Here is a 14,845-nt window from a genome sequence, read left to right as displayed (position 1 = left end):
CAGCAAGAAAGGGGAGTGAAACAACCATGGGTCCCCATATTTATAGCATTCTTATTTTATTGGTATTACTTTTCATCCTTGTGTATCTCTAAAGGAATAGATTCATAAAGCACTTTTTTTTTTAAGGGAAAACAAAACAACAACAACAACAACAACAAAACCAGTCATGGTGCATTTCCTTTATTTCTTGCTATCTTTGTGTTGGTTTTCATTGGGACCTGAAGACAGAGACTGATACTCATGCTTTTGGTCTCTTTAGTCATGGCATGTGGGTGCTTGCCACGCCAGGAGATCCCAGCCTGATATACAAGCAGGCTTAAGAGAGCCAGTCATTGCGGAAGCTGGATGTGTACCATTATGGGACAATGGATATTGAGGCCAAGAGGTTCCAGGCTTACTTTCAGAATTCTGGGGCTGATAGAATCACACTCATAGAACCACAGAATTTAAAAGGTCCACTGTGGCATTTCAGAAATCACCTTTAACCTAGAGTGAGGACATATGCTTAAATCTCATTTCTGCCATGTCCTAGCTAAGAGACCTTACACAATTAGTCACTTTATCCTCTTTTTTCCCACATTATAGGTAATAACACCTATCTCACAAGATTCTTGGCAGGATCAAATAAAGTAACTCTGTTAAAGGTCGTGTCACAGTAGATGTGCAAACAGGTGTGTGCTGCATCTGAAAGATACACACTTGACAAGGGACCACCCAGTGGTCTTCCCTAGGTGACTTGAAGGCAAGTGATTTGAGGGAAATATAAAACAGGTCATTGTCCAAAGTCATGTGACTAGACAGCAACATTTATGTTGCAGGATCTTTTCTGCCTGGTATTATAACTTCATCTGGAAGTGACCCAAATACGTATATTAGCACAAAAATTAATGAATATATAAAATGTTTTACTTGTGTTTTTTTTAATACCTAAAAAATGACTTATGTTTGATTTGTTATAAAATGTATGGCTGTCAGCTCTTCATGTCTATCAATCAGCACATTTTCTTACAGGAAAACCGAATTATTAAGAAAACAAGGACTTTGAACGGGGGAGCAAATTGATTACATCTGTGTAGGCTTGAGTTAGGGGACAGGTGGTGGATCAAAGAGAGATGACTGTGGCCAGTGCTGGGAGAGGAGAGGTCAGTCAAGGACAGAAAGGAGTCAAGGATGAGTAAGTATTCACGTCTGTATGGCAGAGCCTGGGAAGGGAGGAGAGTTCCGGAGCACGTTAGGGAGTAGAATTTGTTTGTGGCTAAAGTGAAGTAGATGATTTTGAGATACCTACAGGACATCTATATCTATATTTATCTATCTATAAACTATTGGAAATATGTCTGAATCTTAAGAGAGATTTGGAAGTTTTCTGCCCATGGGAAACAAGTGAAGCCACTGAAATGAATGAAGTCATTGAGAGACCTCAAGTGACAGCTAAAACCACTGCAGCAGTGGCAGAATAAAGACAGAGACCTGCCAGAGGAGTTAAAAAATGAACCAGGCTGGTCTAATGGCGTTGGTGTCATGAGAGAAGAGCATTCCAAGAAGGAGATGATCAACAGTTTCAGACACTCAAAGAGACTGAGGAAATGGGGAGTAAGAAAAAGTCCCCAGATTTGACAGTCAGGGTGTCATCACAGATTTAGGGTATTTTCAAATGCCAAGAATGCTAGGGATTAAGGAGTAGATGGCATGGGAGTAAAGGCATTAATATTCTTTTAAGAAGATGCAGGTGAAACATGAAGGAAAGAGAGAGTCTCTGAGAGACTTGAGCGTGTTCACAGGTAGAAATACAGAAGAGTGGAGGAGACTGAAGATTTGCAGGTGGGAAAGGACTGAGATCCTGAAGGAGCCGGCATAGCCAAGAGCAAGGGACAAGGGAGGAGGGGCAAAGGGGGAGGTCCGTGTGACTGTCCTCTCTGAGAGGGAAGGTGGAGGAAGGGTACGGTGTGCACCAGCTGCACGGGTGTGCAGCGGGCCATTCCTGAGAGCAGGAAACGCAACACAAGCAGCGAGGGCCCCTCTGCGGCAGGAAACCCAGTGAATCTTGCCACTGTTCGGTCTTGGCTGATTTCACTCTTTTTCTCATTTTACTTGTGCAGCATGTTGGAGTTGCCAAGGTCAGAATTTGTTTTTCAGTGTTCTACTTTGGGATGTCTATATTTTATTAATAAGTATGCTCCTAATCATATTGACGTATCTGGGTGAGTTTTTAAATATACTAACTGCCATTCATAAAATATTTTCCACAGCAGAGAGACATATTTTTCTTGGCTCCATGATTTGTGTATTCTAAAAATTGTATCTGGTTTTCAGGAGTCATTCTTTATACTGAATATTGGGATTAATCTTATCTTTGAGTTTTGGGCCACTATTTTTTCTCTGTCTTCTTTTTTTGCTTTCTATTTGGTCATCCTTTAGTGGGGATGTGGACAACCTACATATCTCATGAACGAATACATGTACTCATTGATGGGCAGCAGGAAGACGCAGAAGAAAATATGTCAGAGGGATAAAAGCAATAACAGTTCGGGTGTGGGCGTCAAGGAGGAGGCAATAACAGTGTCAACAATTATGCATACGACACCTGTGTTCCTTTCATCAGCAAGTATTATTGAACACCCACGTGCTGCACACTTTGCTGGGCGTAGGGATGCAGTGGTGAGCAGAGAGACCTGCCAGTCACCGCCTCTTAGTGTCCAGCAGAAAGAGGTAATATTTTCAACTGGAGTATATTAATCTCAACTTGTCATTCTGCTGTGGGGAGCCAGAACTCATATCCGTGTTTGTAGAGGCAAAGCAAGATGGGTAATGATAACATTCTCTAGGTCAGTGGTCTCGAAATGCTGATCCCTGAATGGATGCTGGCCCACAGTGAAGCCCTAGGCTGTGCAGAAATGAGAAAAACAAGGAGAACAAAGTCAGCAGGAGGCCACCAGTGTCCTGTCATGTCAACAGCTGTCCTTCCAGCTGAGATTATATCCCCTTTATTCTTATAGAATGAAAATGTACCCCTTATTTTTAAGAATTCATGATGAGAGAAAATAGATCATTTTGTTTGGCAAAGTAAAAGGTTTGCCACCTAATTTCTTTTTCTTTTAAATATTACTGGTCTATAAAATCCAAAAGTCTGGGAATTTTTGTTTAAAATGACCCAGGTTATCGCTTCTCGGCCTTTTGGCTAAGATCAAGTGTAGTATCTGTTCTTATCAGTTTAAAATGACCCAGGTTATTCAGGAAACACATATTTTTTGGAAAAAAAAAATTCCCCAGTTGGCACAATCCAGGTGGGCTGTTGACAGTTGATCCAGTTTACCCACTATCTGCCCAGCCTCCCACTTCCCTTTTCCTGGTGCAGTGTGGGTTCTGCCAGCTAAGAGTGCTTGTCAGCAAATCAATTTAATTGCTAATTGTGACCGACTCAGAAATGGTCTTGAAGCATCTAAAATCATAGCTTCCACTCTAACCCCAAGGACAGGGAACATCAGTTTGAAAGACAAAATCTAAGTTAATGTCCCAAGACAAATTAACAGAAAGGACGCCCAGGGTTTCCGGGAAGGAGATGGTCTCAAGCTCTCCAGCTTGACTGTGATTTCCCTTTCTCTCTGGCTCTTTGTCTTTTGCAGTATTTGATGTAGAAATTTCAAGGGAAAACTGAAAGTTGGAGTTCAACTTGAGTAATTAATTCTTTTTAAAAGCTTTATGACTCAAGATGGGATGGTAGTGTGGGGACTGCTGTTGGCTGGACTCTATGCTCCTGGAAGCTGGGGCCAGCCATGCTAATCGAGTGCCTCCCCACACCTGGCATTTAGGTGCTGTGTTGGTTTTCTAGAGCTGCTGTAATAAAGTGGCACAACTGCATGACTTAACACAACAAACTTTTATTGTCTTACAGTTGTAGAGACTAGAAGTCCCAAATAAGGTTCTGGCAGTGCCACGCTGCCTCTGAGACCTATAGGGAGAAATCCTTTCTTGCCTCTTCTAGCTCCTGAAGTGTTACCAAAAATCCTTGGTGTTTTTTGGCTTGCAAGTGCAGCACTTCAGTCTCTGCGTCCTTTGTCACGCGGCCTTCTTCCCTCTCATGAGTCTGTCTCTGTGTCTCTTCTCTTCTTATGTGGGCACCAGTTATATTGAATCAAGGGCCCACCCTACTCCAATATGACCTCATCTTAACTCATTACATCTGCCAAGACCCCATGGCCAAATAAGTTCATGGTCTGAGGTACTGGTAGTTAGGACTTCAACATATCTTTGGTTTTTTGTTTTTTCTTTTGAGTGGGGGACACAATTCAACCCATAACAAGTGCTCAATGATGAAAACATGAGTAAGTGATTCTTGAAACTACCACCAGTTAGGACTTTGGCTGCGGGGATGGCAGATACTGAACAGAAGTGTGTACTTTCCTTAGTGCTGAATAGAGATAGAGATAGAGATAGATTTCCATTGAGATCAGATAGATGGATGTAGACACAGATGTATAGACATATGCATGTGTGTAAATATATGTTAATATATCTGCAATATACAAATATCACATGTATAATAATTAAAATTATATTAAAATTTTAATTGCTTACACTCATGAGATTTTCCCTCACTGAAGATTCCATCGATACCGAGGAAATCGGCTTGCAATGGGACAGGGTCCTCCTAAAACAATCAGGTGTTCCCCAAACTGAGAGGGCCTGCAGACACATAGGGGGTTCCTTTTTTAGGGCTCATGCTCCCTGCAGAAGGACTGAAGACCATCTCTCTTCAGTTCGCTGGCTTAGCAGTTCCCTTGAGGGCCTATTTAAATGTTAGGAAGAATTTTTACCCTTTAATTAAAAAAAAAAAATCTGTCTTCTGAACTCCGATTCTGCAAGAGGTACAACATAACAGACTCACGTTATTACGATCGCGACCTTTCCCGGCGAGGCTCCCGCAGACCGTGGAGACCTGTAGAGGGTGCGGGTCAGCTCTCGGCTCCTCGAGTTTCGCCCCCCCTTGGGGGTGTGGTTCGGCGTGTGGTTGTGGAAGCCGATTTCCGGCCCGCCCCACACTCGCACACTTGTGCACACTCGTGCACACTCGTCACGTGAGAGCTGGGCGGCCTCCACCCCTCCCCACCCTCTTGTTCACGTGGGTGCTGAAGTGGGATGCACGAGTCCCGGGTCCCCGCGCGGGACGCCCACTCCGCGGGGCGCTGCCTCTGGCTGCCCGCTCGCCCTGAACCCTGGCAGCCCTCCGAGACTGGAGCTCTTGAGTAATCCAAACCCAGCAAGAAGTCACTCTCTCAGCAGCAGGCGAGTGTTCTACACTGCCATGTTATTCTAAGAGCGAGGGAAAATTTGAATTAAAGGAAGGCCCTTAATTTTCCAGCAAGGATTGCAAGTGACAACCCCCACCCCCACTCCCCGCCACGACCCTCTGCTTGCCAGGAACTGGGCTTCTCCAGGTCCCCATCTCCTCTGTACTTGGCTGTTTTGTCAGAGGCTTTCTTTTCAGAGATGTTCTTTAACAAAAATATGGCGGAGCCATGAAGGGAACAAATCGATGTGTATTTGTGAGTTTGGTGAAATAAGATCTGTTCTCGGCCGGCGTGCACGTGCAGATGTAGCTCACCCGCCAGCCCCAAGCCGCCCCTCGCTGCCCTTCGTCTTAACTCTCACTCTGCACCAGGCACCGCCCAGCGGGGCCAAGAGAATCTCCCCAGGGGCCACTGGGGACAGGCTGTGGTCAGACAGAAATACAAATATAATTCCCTCACAAAGAGTCCTGCTTCAAAGTCGTGTTCTGTATGTGAAAAAAAAATCTACATCCTGACATATGCCTCGTAATAGAATGTTATGTGGGTCTCACTGCAGCATAATTTATTTAGTCAATAACCCTGTACAACATTGTCTGATAATAAATAAATGCAATTTACATGATGTTCTGGGCTGTTAGAATTTTTCCTGTTGTTCTACGAGCAAATTGCATTTATCTTTTACTCTTTTTTATTTCAGTTCAAATATCCTACAACTGCTCAAATAAAGACCACTTCAAATTGCAATTTATCACTAATCCTAACCATCACCACAAGCAGTGTAAGAGCTAAGAAACATGAGACTCTTCCAAGGGGCTAATGTATGCATTGGGTACCATTTGTGTGTAGGTGATGACTATCTATGAAGTGACTTCCTTCCCCTCAGGAATTGTCAGAGAACATGTACTTAGGTGAATACATACAGGAGTGTGGACAGATGGGCAATGGGTGGATGCAACCCCAAACATGTTGTATGATTTTGCTTGGTTTGCATCTCTATCCGTGTGTTAGACCGTGAGCAACTTAGATGCAGGGACTGTATGTTATCATCTTCATAACCTAAGCATGGAGCATCCTGCCTGGTGCCTCCTGCCTGGTGCCTAGTGAGTGCTCACCTAATTTTGTAGAATGAATCAGTACATAAACAAATGAATGGGAAAGTCAATCTGGATTCAGTGCAGCCCATCAGTGCATGCTCCAGGCAGGAATAGTTCTGGTGTCAATTTTATATATATTTCTGGAACATTGCCATAGACTGATAATATTGGATAGGGTTAAAAATATGAGTTCTAGTAACCAGTTTCTAAGCTTCAGTTTCTTCCTTGGTAAAATGGCAGTAACAACCCATCTATTTCATAGTGTTTTGTGTGTCCAGTGAGACAATGCATGTAAAGTATTTTGCACAGTGCCACACAGACAGGAAGTGCTCCTCAGATGAGAGCTAGTTGGTATCATCATTATGGATGGCTGAGATGATATCCTCTCTTCCTACCACTTAATTCTACTAAAATTGTGGATCCTTAATATGTTTGCAATCCATCTACCTTCATGTTTCAGTTTAGATGCAGGCAACATTTATCAACATCAGGCAAAGATCCAAATTGTGAGAACTGAAGAGAGGGTCGTGTGTGTGCGCGCGCACGCGTGTTTTATTCCTTACAACTTTGAAGATGTCTAGGGAGGAGGACTATTTATTGGATGTTTTCTCTGTGTCAGGCTCTGGGATAACAAGATACTTTATATACGTTATCCTGTTTCATCTCTTACGAAAGTGTTTTGAGGTAGGTATTATCATCCCTTTATTTTATAGATTAGGGAATTTAGGCACAGAAGATGTATACAGCTCATTTAAAGTCACACATTAAGTAAAGGGTAAATTCAGACATTTTTCTGGCTGCAATATCGTATTTCTTTCTACTGTGTGAGATCAGTGTACCCTTCCTCATCAGCCTCAGGGCAAATGCCAAATTTGTACATCTACTTCAAGGTGCAATTCAGGATACAATACACAGATCTTAACTAGGACACAGCAGACTTGCTTTTAGTCAACCAGTTCCTCAGGCTACAATTGCTGGTAGTCTCTGTGGACCTTGTATGCTTCCTTTGTAAAATGAGTAGCACAGTAGAGATGGTATCAGGTGGATTCAGGATGTCCTATAAGCTATCTCATACCTGTGACTCTGGACTTGGAATGGGTTACACCTGTGGGAAGCCGATTAAGGTAAATATGAACCATTTATTGGAGGCAAATTTTCTCTTTCCTTTTCCTGGCTGTCTGAGACTCTCTAAGCCCCTGCATTGTTGAAATATAAACCACTAAAACCAGCTGTTACAGTGTTTTCAATCTGTCAGCCAGCAAAACTCCATGTTGAACAAAAAATTGCTGTGGGAATGCACACATCTGAAAGAATAAACAGGTATCTGGATATCCATTTTACATGTAAGCCAAAAATATGTTGTTGGTACTTCATATTTCTTTCCTAAAATCCTTGCTAATATATCTGCAAGAATCAGGGAAATACAGAATTTCAGACCTGGAGGAGATCCTTTGTCTAGCCCTCTCATGATCCAGATGAGCAGAGAGGTCCTTTTCCCCAACTGTGTGGTAGTTTTAAGTTCCCTGGTGGCATAATTTCCCATCTAGATAAAGTTCACAGATTGAGACCACATGGAAAAACATCAGGAATATTGTAATGTGTCATACATCCCACAGTGTGCCAAGTGGGTCTAAGAGAATAGGTCTACATTCTCTTTTTTTTTTTTCCAAAACGTATACACACATACATCCAACCAAAACCACCAAATCCATACTTTCAATTAAACCACCAAATTAACAAGCAATCTCTTGTGTGTTGGCTGCCCCTCTCAGTGCTTCCACATGGAAAGGACAGTGGACTGAGATGTGATACTTAGATTCAGATGTCTGCATTCAGTAGTTCCCAAGTAACATCTGTTATTTAAGCTCTTCTGTATTTTTAAAGTTATACCTCATAGTTATCTAGCTACAAAAATAAAATGTATAAAATCACACTTCTTGGAGGTATTTTCCTTTTATTGATTCCTTTCGTTATCAAGAAGAAATTTCCTGCAGGGGTGCTGAGACTGGCCCAAACCCTTATACAATACTCTCTTCTTTGGTAAATGATAGGATATTCTTCTTGCTCTTACAAAAAGGTAATCTTATCAACAATGATTCCCTAGTTGGAGAGATGCTTTGCTGCTCTCAGTGCATATTAACGATAGTGTCCACTTGTGACATGGAATTCAGCCCCTATGTGCTACTTTGTCTAGCCTGTTAATGATAGCTTTTTCCATTGCCTGAAATGGGTGGCAGCAGGTGGCTTTAAATGAAATTCAGTGTTCATCATTCTTTTTTTTAACCAAAAAAAAAAAAAAAAATTTAAGCAGTAAAGAAAATTCAGTTCTTATCAATGTGAAAATCTGGTCTGGCTGTCGGGAGATGGAATGTCATCAGATCAGTGATCAAGAGAAAAGCCACGGAATCCCCAAATCAGCTGTTCTGTCTTCCTCTGAAAGGAAAGAACCTTGTTGCTCTGAGGTCCTTTAAGAAGGATCCTTCTTCCCTGTTCAGAGTCACATACAAATGCTCTCCTCAGAATGTCTGAACCCCAGTTATTCTGTGTCACCCCCATGAAATTTCCAGCTTTGGATCTGATCAACTCAGTGGCTCCCACATTTGGTGGTATCATTGAAAATGCCATGTACATGGAGTGTTTAGTGCTCAGAGATGCCGTTCTTCCCAGACAAGTGTACCATCATTCTTAGACATAACAAGGCTTTTCAAAGTCAAGAACCCGTAGGTCTTTGTTGGGTCTCAGACTCATATCTGGGCTTATAGATATCACTGTCCCTGTGAAGAGGTAGGGCATTGTTGGCTCCAGGGCCACCAGCTGTCCTGAGAGGCATCCCTAGAATTATGCAAAAATACAGTATTAGTTGGTTCTGTATTTTAGGCTGGACTTAAGCCATTGGGGCCAGCATCTTCTACTATAAAATCTAAATAGTATGGTGAACAAAATCTGCCTTTAGAGGAATGCATGTATTACTTAGCAGTTTCATTTCATTTTATGTTAAAGGCGAGATTATCTACCCATATCATACTCAAAGCTCTTCTATCTCTATTCATGTTAAGTTATTATATTTGAACTCTACAATTTTTTTTGTAAGATGATGAATTTAACTTGCTCAATACTAATCATAGTTTTGTAAACATAGTTTCTAATATATTCATTACCTAAAAATTGTTCATCTATGGTTTTGCACGTTTTCCTGTCAATCTATAATTAAATCAAGTGAAAACCCTGATTTTACATCGTTATAATAAAGGTGTATTTCTGATGACTGTGGTTCATAAGCATTCATTATTTAATTGCTAGACATAATTTACTATCAGCTCATATGTTGTTATCTAAATTAATTGTGAACTTTAATATATTTGGATCTGAAAAGGAAATCCATGCTCTCCTCCATAAAAGAGACTCTGAAAGCTGAATAGCTTTCAATTTCATGTTAACAACCTAGTATCCTCTTGCAGTTAGGAACAAAATCTGAATGCTTAGGGAAACGCCCCTTTCAGTCCTTTATAAGAGGTTCTGAATTGTGACACTGCTATATCAGTGGAGTGGAGTAAGGAGTGTTCTTTTCAACTGTTTGGTGATTGTTTTTCTAAATTAATTTTAAGACAGCAAAGTCAGTGTGATGTAAGAAGTTCCTTTAAATATGTTCTGAATTTCCAAGGCTCTCCACTCTGGCTTATAAAGAGCTTGCTAGAAATCCTTGAATGGGCTAGGAAAGAGAGACAGAAGGAAATATAATCAAAGGAAATGTCAGGGCCATTATTATCATCATATCAGTGGGTGGGGAGGCTGTGGCATCCTACAAAAGGAACTATAGTACTGGATGGACTAGAGAGGGAGGTACAATTTAAAAGGCAGAAAGTAGTCACATCCTACCGTGGATCAGGGCAAAACAATTATTTGAAAAATTTTGTTTTAATTAATACAGAAAGTAAATGATAAGGACATGTATTTGTTGAATGCCTATTATGATATAGATGCCAAATTAGGAACTTTTGTTTAATCCTCACATTAGGTATGCAAGGAGGATTTGATTGCCTGCATTTCACAGATGAGGAAACTGAGGCTTAGAGTGAATAGAAAACTTGCCTAGGAGCAACAGCTGGAAAATGGCAGAGGCAGAATATGAAATTTGTTTTTATATACCATCAATAAAAATTACTGAGGCTCAAGTCTGTAATAGGATGTTAATCTGCACATCTCTGTAGCGATGCTGAGAGTAAGGCTCAGAGGCTGGAACTTGGTCCAAATCACACTGTGAGTAAATTGCAGAGCTGGGATTGGCGCCAAGGTCATTTCAATTCCGAAACTTACGCTCTTTCCAACACATTGCAACCCACTGCCTACAAAGTCCTTTCTGTTATACTAAACAATCTCTAGGGAAACAACTATTTATCTGCCCAAGGTGCAGAATCATAGTTCTTCGTTTAACATAGACAGTGTATTAGTTGTACCTTGAAGGTCTTTATCTGTGCAAAGATTGTCAGGCAAGTCTCTGCAAAAGAATTTGAAAGAGGATTTCTATTTAGACATCTCACCTGCCCTGAGGCCTGGCCAAGCTCTCCAGCATGAAAGAATCTATTGGGATGGGATGGGATTCTAATCTAAAGCAATAGAACGTGCCATGGCATTAGTATAATGTTCTGGTATGGAACATTAAAGCCTGCTAGTTCTATTCTTACTTTATACCCAACACATTCTCATTCCCTTGGACTGTGTGTTTGTATTTGTCTTACCCACTGGATTGAAAGCTTCCTTAAGGCAAGGAGTGTCTCTCCAGCTAGTCATTCAGTGCATCTTTATTGAGATCCTAATATGTGCCAGGCAATGTTCTAAGTCCTGATGATGAACTGTTGAGCAAGACAGACACGGGTTCCTGATCACACACTTTAGTGGGAGACACCAACAGGCACTGACAACAATACGGTGTGACCCAGATTGTGATGGGAGAGAACAGTGTGTTCTGGGAGTCCACATAATACAGATTTAGGAATCGGGGAAGATTTTTGAGGGAACATCTAAGAGAAGCCCTAAAGGTTGGGCTAGAGTTGGTCATGGAAAGCTGGTGGTCAAGGAGGTTGGTGGGTGCTCACAGCTGAGGGAACGGCGTGGGTGCAGGAGTGAGGATGAGCAGGAGAAAAGGTTGTTGAAATAGCTCAAAGTCCAGTCTGGATGGAGCCCCGAGGGCGTGCAGTTGGGGAGGGGTTGGAGAAGGGAAGCCCTGGAAACAGCATCTTGTGTAGAGTCGACCTGTGTTTGTCTGTTTCTTTAACAAAGCAGCCTAGTTTGTTTTGCAAGACTTGAGATTTGCTGTCTACCTTCCTGATTTTTTCCTAGTGCTCCTGTCAAGTTGCTATTTCCATCCTTGGCCAGTCCGCTTCATCTTGCCCTGCCTCTTCCACATTAGTAGACGAAGGTCTGTTAATACTTTATTTACAGTGAAGTTGTTGGGACTGATCAGCCCATGCCTGCAAAGTCATCTGAGACGGTGAAGGGGAGGTGCACTGTGGAGTCTTATTGCTTCTCAAAAGCCCTGATTGTTTCTGGCATGCTCCCACTTCTGCTTCTGTGGGACTCTAGCAGAATTGATCCCACCGCCTGTTTCCCCGGGTCATCTGACACCTGGGAGGAGCCCTGGCAGCATCTCTGATACCTAGCCTGATTTCTTCAGACACATCTCCACCCACAGTGGGAGGAGGGTGCTGAGCCAGCCCCACACCGATGGGGACACAGCCCCACGTTTGAGTTCTCCTGTGGGAGCAGAAGCAACTTCCCTTCTCCCCAACCCTGGCTTCTCTGTCTTGTTTCATAGTAATCGAATCCGGCTTTCTCTTGCTCTTGGGAATATTACATTCTTCAACACTTATTAGAAACAATTAACAATGTTTCCTTCTCTGCTTGTTTTCAGAGGAGAAATTAGTAATAAATATTCAGCCCTTTCTCCTGATGTTGCATTCATAGAAAGACAGAAAACAGAAAGTGGCAGTATCAGAGATAGAAAATGCCTATCTGACTTTCAAGACACATTTCACATGGTGAGTGATGAGGACAGCCATGCAATAGGCAGGGAGATGGGACGATGCGGGCCCAGGCAGAGAAGGAAGCGAGCTCTTTTCCTCTCCAAGGCCCAGCTCCTTCCTGTCCACTCCTCTCCAGCAGGTGGTCACAGAATTGCGCTGTGTTCCTCATCTCCTCCAGAAAGTCATCTCAAGTCATGACGTTCAACTGTCACCTCCTTTCCTGTGCCTTTTGCAGTGGATGGATCACAAGCAATGCAGCAGCTCAAACCCCAGCTTTCCCACTGGCTGTCTATAGGACCCTGGGCAGCTTAAAACCTCTGAGCTCTGCTTCACTCCTGTGTAAAGACAAGAGCACTAAGTCTGGAAAGATGGTTGAAGGATTCTAACATATAATTAACTTAAAGGGTCTGTTACATGCAGCAAATATTAGAATCCTACCCACGTAAGGTACTTGGTTTACTGAATGTTCTATGCACTATTTATAATTAATTATGGCATACTGATGACAGTTGTATAGCCATGTACACTTTATAAGGAACTATTGTGCTCATTTTTTTCTGTTGATTTGCAAAAAGCTCTGTGAATTAGGTAAAGAAGGTATTATTATCAACTTGATTTTAAAGTCAAAGAATCTGAGACCTGCACTTGCTTCTAAGTGCTCTTGCACATTTGCCATGTATGCTTTTGTTTCTGATTAATTCCAGTGTGTGGGTTCACCCACAGTGCCCAAAAGGTTGGGTGTGCTATTACCTCCTGGGACTGCCTTGGTCAGACCAGACAAGGCTAGAGGGAGGGGCCTTCTGTTCTGGGATCTGCATGTCTGTGTTGGTGCAAGTCTCACTTACAGGACAGCAAACCTTCTGAACACTTCCCATTTTCTCCTTTCACCAAGAAAGGCTTTCATCGTATTCATCAGCTTCATCAGGTCTAGGAGATGAGAACATGCCCTTGTTTTTTGAAACGTTAGTATTCTGTCCCACATGTAATAATCTGCAGCATGGTGCGTGCATCACTTGGAAGGATGTCTCCATGTCTCCTTAGCCTCAGTGCTTACCCTGGGAATTCTTTTCCTTCAGGCATTAGCTTGCCTTGGTCTTTACCTTTATTGTCAAGCCTCTTATTTCTCTGACTTCGCATTTCCCCCACCTTCCAGTTTCAGCAGCTCATATGGTTGATTTTTCTTTTTATTTCACTATCAATAGATTAATTTTCAGTGGGTGTTTCTGTTGTTGTTTTTCAGAGTCCAGGAGGCATAAAAAAGGATAAAGATAAAAAAGAAAGAGGTAAAAACAAAAGATAAAAACATTAGATAAAACAATGTCTCTTTATTGTTCTATTCTAAATGTGGTATTGGTTGTCCTGAGGAAAGCCTGTGTAATGGGAATTGTTACTAAATCTTCCCAAACTGAGTCAGGTAGAACTTTCATGACTCCAAATGCACCACACCTAAAATATGTGTCACATTTTTTGGCATCTGTATGGGAAATAAAGGAAAATACGCCATTGTGTATTTCTGGGTTCCGTTTTCTCTTCCTGGGTGGATCTTTCTCTCTCGTTTCAGCAAAATCCAAATGCCCGTGTTGTTTCCTTCAGTCATATCCCAGGCCAGTTGTTCATTAGCAACCGAACCACTGACCCACTCCTTGCAAGAAAAAAGGGATGACCCAGTGCAGGAGTAACTAGTACATTTTAAAGAGGAAGAAAAGGAGGGCTCAAAGGAATTAAGCAATTTGTGTGGGGTCAAATACGTGGTACATTTCTGAACCAGGGTCCAACCAGGTGTGGTTGATTTCAGATTCCATGCATTTTCTTTTACACGACTATTCCTCTGATTGGATTATTGGTTTGGGGTAACTTTAAATAAGGCATCCCCTCTTTTACCTCCAGAAGTCTGGGATATCTTTCCCATTTCTCTCTTGAGGTGTTTCTTTAGATGTCATTGATTTCAGGATGCTCTGTTGGTATAGAGTATCTATAGTCACTTTCTGTTGCTAGACACTCTCCTCTGAGCTGAATGCACCTGCAAGCCTGCATGCTCTTTTCAAGGACTTCACAGTCCGTGCCCCTTGGCTGAAGCGACCCTCTGCTACTCTACACCTATCATTCCCCCTCTACAGTCATGATATCCTGGTCTAATCCTCAGCTGGGAGTACATCAAGGGAGCATGCCAGTAAGAATTGGGTAGGAATTCCAGGAAACTTTTGTTCTTTCTTGTGTATTCGTGGTAGTGATGATTATTTTTCGAATTCCACATGCAGGACTTCCTTGAGGATTTCTTGCAGGGCTGGTTGTATGGTGGTGAACTCCCACAGTTTTTGTTTGTCTGGAAAATACACTATTTCTCCCTCATTTCTGAAGGATAGCCATGCTGGGAATGGTATGCTTGGCTGGCAGGTTTTTTCTTTTAGTATTTTGAATATATCATCCAATTCTCTTCTGGCCT

General features: G+C 42.1%; 1 pseudogene; it reads left to right on the top strand.

Annotated features, from left to right (window-relative positions):
• The first annotated feature begins 3,158 nt into the window (after positions 1 to 3,158).
• Positions 3,159 to 3,318, top strand: LOC134377498 (U2 spliceosomal RNA; annotated as a pseudogene).
• Positions 3,319 to 14,845: the final 11,527 nt, after the last annotated feature.

Source organism: Cynocephalus volans, chromosome 4 (genome assembly GCF_027409185.1).
Source record: "Cynocephalus volans isolate mCynVol1 chromosome 4, mCynVol1.pri, whole genome shotgun sequence".
In the NCBI taxonomy this organism is placed as follows: Eukaryota; Metazoa; Chordata; class Mammalia; order Dermoptera; family Cynocephalidae; genus Cynocephalus; species Cynocephalus volans.
Note: the sequence above shows the minus strand (reverse complement) of the source record. Positions and strands in the feature narration are given on the sequence as shown.